At 40.8% G+C, this 7,596-nt stretch overlaps 1 long non-coding RNA gene across 1 annotated transcript; it reads right to left on the bottom strand.

Annotated features, from left to right (window-relative positions):
- Positions 1-2,927: 2,927 nt before the first annotated feature.
- Positions 2,928-7,183, bottom strand: LOC136292975 (uncharacterized). The gene is made up of 3 exons (XR_010722030.1): positions 7,123-7,183; positions 6,327-6,417; positions 2,928-5,224 (listed from the first exon to the last, which is right to left on the bottom strand). It is a non-coding gene; the product is annotated as an uncharacterized lncRNA (long non-coding RNA).
- Between the last annotated feature and the right edge of the window lie 413 nt (positions 7,184-7,596).

The raw sequence follows: 7,596 nt of genomic DNA, 5'->3' as shown, positions 1-7,596 counted from the left end.
GAACACAGATCCACATAAAGGGAGGCTGTGGGAACAGGTCTGCTTTGCTGCGAGCATCCAGCTTGTTCAGAGGCTAATTAAATTATTAGGAGAGGCTGTTCTTGCAACTGGTCTTGATTCTTGGATGCAATGTTAAAACCAGGGTGGGAGCTTGTGTTATTGAGCTTTACACAGCTGGGCATAAACAGGCAGATAATACAGTTAATTAACCTTTCACCCCCCAACACCTTTTGAAGAAAGGCATTTTTTTTTTTAATCAGCCTCAGGATATTTTCAAGGCACTTGTCCTGGCTATATTTCCTTCTTTCTACCCCTGACAAATTCCTGTTTGATTTCTTTAAACTGGGCTGTAGAGCTTTCTTTTTGCTGTCTTAATCTTCAATTCCACTCTCGCTGATATAGTATTTGGAGCAGCACACTGCAGCCCATTTGAGGTATGATAATCAGCTGATTAGCTAGTGAAGTCGTTTTCCCTGAGGCTCTTTTGTGTGCAAAATCCTCACACTCAATTGACATGTGGACATCATAAAGCTGATGAAATGCAATTGTAATGAACAAGAGGGAGAGGCATCTGCAGCAGTCTAAATGAAAGACCCTTCCCTCTCGACATGCTAATTCAGAAAATCTGCTCTTAGCTTGTACTCCCTCTGGATCCCAATGGATGCGAGTCTCCATGAATGCATATTCAAAACAGCGTATTAGCCTCAGTAGCAAGTGAAATTTGAGCCTGGATGGACCAATTCTAGTTTCAAGACAGATTATGCTGCATCAAACGTAGTAATGATTTGACAGTTCATTTGTGACGAGAGTCCTACAGTCAAGGTTTAATGCACAGACAGGCGCAGGTGTGCAGCCAGAACCAACAAAATCCAAAGGCTGCCAGTTAGGAAGCCTCATGCGTGTGGAAAGGTGAAGCATATTTAGAGAAATTAACACCATCTTCTTTAAAGCATCTTGTAGCAGTGGTTCCACAGCCAGACCTTCCTTATGAGTCCATTGGGCCCCAGTTTGGAGGGACTGGGAAACAACAGAAACTTAAAAAACGGCATCAGAGGATGGATTGCTTTCTTAACCATGCCCTAGATAAATAACTGTGGGTGCCTTCTGGTAATTTAGGCAACCTCTGTCCCTGGAGAAGGTGTGGGGATGCAAACTGCTGGGACTAAGCTGGCACCCACAGCATGGGCTGAGCTGTGCCAGGCTGTGCCTGTGTTTATGCTGGATGCAGTTTTTCAGTTCCACCCCAGTTCTTGCCCCATTTTGGGCTCCTCTTCCTCAAAATGCTCTAAATTGTTAATTGTTTTTACTCTGTGGACACCATACACATGTAAGATTGTTTTCCATTCATTTGTGGTTTTTAAGACAGGGAGAGAAATTACATATATATGTATTTTTTAAACAACACTTGTCTTGGGAGATCAGAAATTTTTGAATGAAATATAAAATTAAATTTTATGAGTTGAAAAGAATTTCAATATAACATTAAAATCATGTGTATACAGCCTTGGCTACACAGATGTTTAAATACTAATTAGCTGACATGTTCTGGTAGCCAAAAACTCCATCTAAGCTCAGGTGGAGTCATTGCTTGACAGGACCTGCATATCAACCCAGCGAAATTTATGCCATCAGACAGGAAAACAAGCCTCAAGGAGTCTGCCCTCTCCTCTTTTCCTCTGTGGTGGCCAGGCATTCAATATGCAGGTACAAGGGAGGGGTTGTGGGGTGTGTGCAGCACATTCCCCTTTAGTAAATTTGGTCCAAATCCAATGCATATTAGGCATGACTTCACTACTGGTGTGAGAACTTACCTACAACTGAGTTGAAAATACACAATCTCCAGCAATGCTTCCCTTGCTGATGTTCAGTCCTTATGATTGTGGTTATACTGTGTTTACTTTAAGTTAAAATACATCTTCTATTTTCAGGGACATTTCCTATAAAGATTTAATTCACAATTCTATGTCTTAAGGTTTTCTACACAACTATTTTACCAGGACACAATTTAAAGGAACCATAAAACCTCCTTAAATTACAAGAGTTCCTACTTCTTCAGTGTGTAGTGTGACTCCTTCAGCAGCACAAAAGAATCTCACCACACACTCTAAATAAGTATCAGTGGTAATGGCTGCTGTTTAAATAGAAGCCTCCTAAAAAGCCAAAGGACCCATCTTTACTCTGGCAATGCTGAATGGATGGAACGCTGGTATCCTTTACATCCTTTTTTTCCTATTCCAAGTTGGTTTTGGGGGAACGTGAGGAACAAGTTTTAGCATCTTCACAGGTTTGCCTTTTTTTTTACCTTCAGAAGAGGAAAAATGGGCTGGGAGGTACAGCAAGGAAGGTATCTTGAAATGGCTCAGCTCCTGCCATGGATCTACTGAGGACAGCACTTCCTCTTGCCAGGATCTGTGGAAAGGAGGGTGATTTCTCTCAGCTGGCCTCCAGTTGCCTTGGCTGGTTTCATTATGACCAGCTGGCTGATACCAGGGCACCAGCCCACTCATCTCTAACTACTGCACTCCTCATGAGCCAAATGATCTGGTAGCTGCCTCCGTTGCATTACAAGGTGGCAAAACTACCAGAAAGTGGATCTAAGAGAAATTCCCCTGAGTAAGAAGTCTGGATTTGGGAACATTCTAGCTCCATACTGCAGGAATTGATCCCTATTGATTGGTCCCCAAAGTAATGTGTCTGAGCCAGTTTCCTCTCTTGGGAAAAGGGCTGTGCCAGGGATTTAACCATGTAATTTTAAAACCTAATTAGCCAAAGAGCCCACCAAAACATGTACAGATGCCATTTTGTGATGGCACACACATGCCCTGCATGGAAGAACAACATTATCAGGGGATGTGGCTACAGACCTTTTCTGCTTACGAGGTACTTGTGTAAGATATAAATGAAGTAACAGCTTAATTTGTGTAGCTTTAGTTTATTGCTGAGCCTCCCCAATACAGGGTTATTATAAAGTCTTTACAGACTGGAGATTCAGGGACCAACAGTTATTGCAGAGACTAACACGATAAATATCATAGATGTTGCTCAGACACACAAACATTGTCAGTATACATGTAATACCGGCATTTTTAAATGTTTCCCCTCACTCACTCTCAGCTCAAGAGGTACTTTTTAGTAATAGTCATGGTTAGAATATTATGCAGTCACTATCCATGATGTATTTTGAGGGCTGGGGGAGGTAAAGGAAGCAAAACACCTCCAGAATCACATTATGTTTCTCATTTAGTTCTACTCACATATTCATGAATTCATCAGCACCAGTGGTTTGAGATCTTGCAACTCCTTACCTCCTGGTTACTGCCATGTGTGTTTAGCGAGCCTTAGAAAGTGGACTTTTATTTTCTTCTTCTCAACAGTCTAGAATAGTTATATGGAATCATTAATCATGAAAATCAATACTATTCTAAACATCAAACTTTGATAAGATGATAAATGACATTCCTACTATACATCACAAGCTTGGTTTGTATTTTGTACCCTCTTCAAATCTTCTCAAGTATAGTGTAAACCAGTGTCACATCTAATACGTTACAGCAAGAATACCTAGTCTTTGTTGCCTGTTGCTTCAGAAGCATCAGATTAAAAAGATGTTTAACGGGGGGGTTTTCCTTTTTTTCCTCCCTTGAATGCTTCAAACTAGTTTGGCAATCTTTAAAAGGTTAATGAGTACTGTCTGCTACAGAATGCCAAACTGATTTAATTCAGAAAACGAGAAAACATTCCCAAAATGTAATCAGCTGTCACTTAGGAAATGACATACAACAAGATAAAGGTGTTTTACATTTCATTTCCTAAGCAGAACTTCTGAGAGGTCAAGAGAAAACATACCAGGAGGTTCCTTTGCAAAATGCATCTCTCCAAAATTGTTTCTATCTGGAAAAGCAAACAGTAGTCATTCAATGACCTGGTTTCTTTCCCTCCAGGTTGTCACAGCCTTGATCCTCCTTTTCAAGTGCAGCGCCTTGCACAGGTCTCATTGAATGGCAGCTTTTGTGCATCCCATTCCTCCTCCGGAATCTTAGTATGATCTGAGCACAGGACAGATGAGACAGTGCACAGGAGCTCAGAAGGTTCAGGACTTCCTTCTTGTCCCTTGGGGATACCTTCTTGGGGCTGGAGGAAGTCTCCTTGTCTTTTCCGGAAGAGCAGAGGAAAAATGAGATTGGGTGTGTGGGTTGGGGTGGTAACAAGCAAAGAAGGCAGCACTTCTTTGCTTTGTGCAGACCACACACCCAGGAACAATCCTCTGCCAACAGCTTTTCATCATGGATCGAAGGACAACAGAGTTCAAGAGGCCTTGCACTTCTCCTTATCAACAACTGCTGTAGGCCAGTTTGGCAGTCCCACATTCTACAGTTTTGCAAATCTTGGGAAGAGTTGTAAAAATTACATCATTTTTCCTGAGTTGAAATGCTAAGGAATTTTGAATTGTTGATGGAATTAAGAGAACTATTTCAAATAGTACAATCTCAGAATAAATGTAATGCCCTTGCAGATCTTCAGACACTATAATTTCCTGTGATCCTGACAGAAATGAGGCCTAAGCTGGCTGCCCGATCCTGTCCCTTTGCACAGCACTATCCTGCCACACTCTGCACAGCATCTCTGCACCACCAAAGCCTTTTGTAGTGATACCTGGCAAAGAAGGCTTTTCACCTACAAGCAGTAGAGATACATCATTTTTATTTCTTCTATAGAGTGGAATTTAAAAAAAAAAATTCCATCTTGAGTGACCTGCCAAAGGCTGCTGGACATCCAGAGAGAACATGGTCCAGTTTTGTTGCTTTCCCAGCCCCATTTTTCTCCAGACTCTGTGCCCAGCTCCACAAAAATTCCCAGGAACGATCCCCAGAACTTTGCTGAAGTAACATGCAAGCAAATGGTTAGTAGGTGCAAGTTGCTTTCAGATACTGTTGGAATATGATACAATGTGCTTCCAGCACTGCTCTTCTGGTCACTTTACCGTTGCACTGCACTCCATAGCAGAGGAATATCCATAACCAAGACCAATATTTATTACAAAAATTTAATCCACTAACACCGCAATTTTTAATTTTTTTCTTCCCAGTTGTATTTAGTGAGCCTCACTTTCTGTCAGCAGAAGGAGTCCTTCTTGCTTCATCTCCAGGTTTGCAGAAGTACAATGTGTTTCTGCTTTCCGGCTGGCATAAACCACCTTCCATTCATTCTGAATGTATCAAGAATGCTGTAAAGTTTAAATTGGACTATCTGTAATTAGCTATGTTTTTAAGAGTTTGTAGGCAATTTCAGAGCAGGGCTCTACCGTATTAACAGTTTCACAAGGAGGAAGCAGAATTTAAACAGAGGAAACAAACACAAACACATTCTTTATTTGATGGCAATGAAATTCATTTTAAATAAAGGGGGGATTGCAGTAAACTGATTTTTTTTTTGCATGGCAGCTTCCTATAGATAATATTTAATTAACTACTCAATTAATTAAATTGACAAAAACACAAGTAAATTTTAATTCTTGGTAAACAATGTTACCTAAAGAGCCATTAACTCAGTTTTTATCACATTTGGAGTTGCTGTAATCTAATGGGTTTTTAGTTTACATGCAGTAATGATGGTTTCATTAATGGTCTTTTATTTAATAGCATACAGGGGGGAGCAATAGCAGATTCCTGAAATTTGAAGATAGACACAGAAAAGAAGTTACATGCCACTAACTTAGAGATTTTCCTCCTGCCAGCTCAATGTAAGGAATTACTACAAGCAAGTATTTTTTATTCCAGGTCTTTACAGAGAAGTTCTGGTATTGGTTATATATTCAGAAGTTTCAACAGATACATGGAAAAAGAAAGCATTATTAGGTTTCATAGTCAACTTTGAGAAAATTAGACAGAAAAGTATAAAGTAAAATTTGACAGAAGAGCAGCAAGTGTAATGGTTACTGGTGTGTTTCTTATACCCATTAAATAACATAGAGGACAAAAGCACAGCAAAAGAATAAATTTCCCAGCCCACTTATGTCCAAGCGTCTTTTGGGTTTTTTTTTCTCAACACTTCAGAAAATAAGACAAGAAGGGTAGTAGAAGGAGGAATGGGGACAAAACAAAAATGATAAAACACTGCTTGTCTCTCAGCTCCTGTGAGTTTTCCTCAAGGACTAGTCTATATCTTAGTAAAGCATGAGAGTGATATCCCGAACACCTCTGAGCCCTGCCAAGGTGCTGGACCGGCTGCATTGCCTGTGGAAGCTTTGGGAGCAAGACCCCAAGGTTCCCTCTCTGCCTGGGAAGCCCAAAACCCAGCCTGGGCCTGGCAGACTTTTCCTACCTTACCTTCCTTCTGTAGAGACTTCAAGTTGTAAGCTTAGGAGCAGATTGCAAATTCTCTGGGACAAGCAGGAGGGTCTGGTTTAAAGGCATGGTTCTGCAGGAATATGAAGGAGTGGTTATTAACAATAATGATATCTAGGAGCTTATGCTTCAATAGTGTGCTGGCCACAAATAATAACTTTCTAATTAATTAGCCAGTACTTTTTGCAGGATCAGCAATGACAGCTCCACATCACCTCACTCTCTGCCAGTGCAATGGGTGCATAGGACCCATTGTGCCAGTGGCTGCGGTGAAATAGAGCAATGCCCACATCTACCACACGTTCCCAGGTCTGGCAATCGATAGAAAGGACCCTGTCTCTTTTATTTTCTATCACCTCTTTAATGTCTTTATTGATACAGTACTTAAAGTTTACCATTAGCTCGTATATATTCCTATGTGCCTTCTCTTTTGCAGTTTAGAGTACCATACGAGCAATAAGATACAAAATGTATTACTTTTCTAAGCAGGCAGGAAGGTTTAAAGATTACTGTGTAGTATGGTTTAATATAAATCTGTTGATTGTGTGCAGTACTTCAGATAGTGTGGAAACTGCACATTTATATCAGGATTCTCACCATTCTGAATGGACTTTAAGTTCAAACTTCCTTACAATCATTTATTTCAATGAAACCGAGAATCAAATTATTAACCTTTCAGTGTGAAAAGTGGCCTGTAAATACAGGGCTGCAACCAGCTCTCAGGACTCCCCATTTCCCCACCCCAAACTGCAGTGCCCCCAGCATGATGCCTACTCACCTCCCGCAGTCCCAGGCTTACAGGCTGCCCATCACGACATGGCCACACAGCACCTTTCAACTCATCCTCTAGACTTGCAGTTGGTGCTTACCTGAAATTTAGAGTTAAATTGTAGGTTGATGAAACTGGATGCAGCTGAAAAAGGGAAATTAAAAACGGCTGGATATGCAGTGTTTTGAAAATAAATTACATGCTTCCTCAGTCATATCTAGGAGTAACACTACCTACAGCTAATAAGGCAAACCAAAGCCATCCCAGGTAGTCTTGTGTGCATGCCACTGGCTGGCACTACATCAAGTGCCCTGCCTCAAATCAGTGGCTGAGTGCTAAATTTCACTCCTACATAAAACAAGGATATGATATAAATAGGAAGATTCATCCTAGGTGTTCACTTACAAACCCTTCTTCATTCAGATAATTGCTTCTCCCGTTTACTTAGCCTGGACAAAGCTCTTTCACCTTGCCAAGACTTTA

The sequence above is a fragment of the Chamaea fasciata genome, unplaced genomic scaffold (assembly GCF_029207755.1).
Source record: "Chamaea fasciata isolate MVZ Bird 193981 ecotype frontalis unplaced genomic scaffold, bChaFas1.0.hap1 SCAF_8, whole genome shotgun sequence".
NCBI classification, from domain to species: Eukaryota; Metazoa; Chordata; class Aves; order Passeriformes; family Sylviidae; genus Chamaea; species Chamaea fasciata.
The sequence above is the reverse complement of the archived record's forward strand: the minus strand, read 5'-3'. Positions and strand labels throughout refer to the sequence as shown.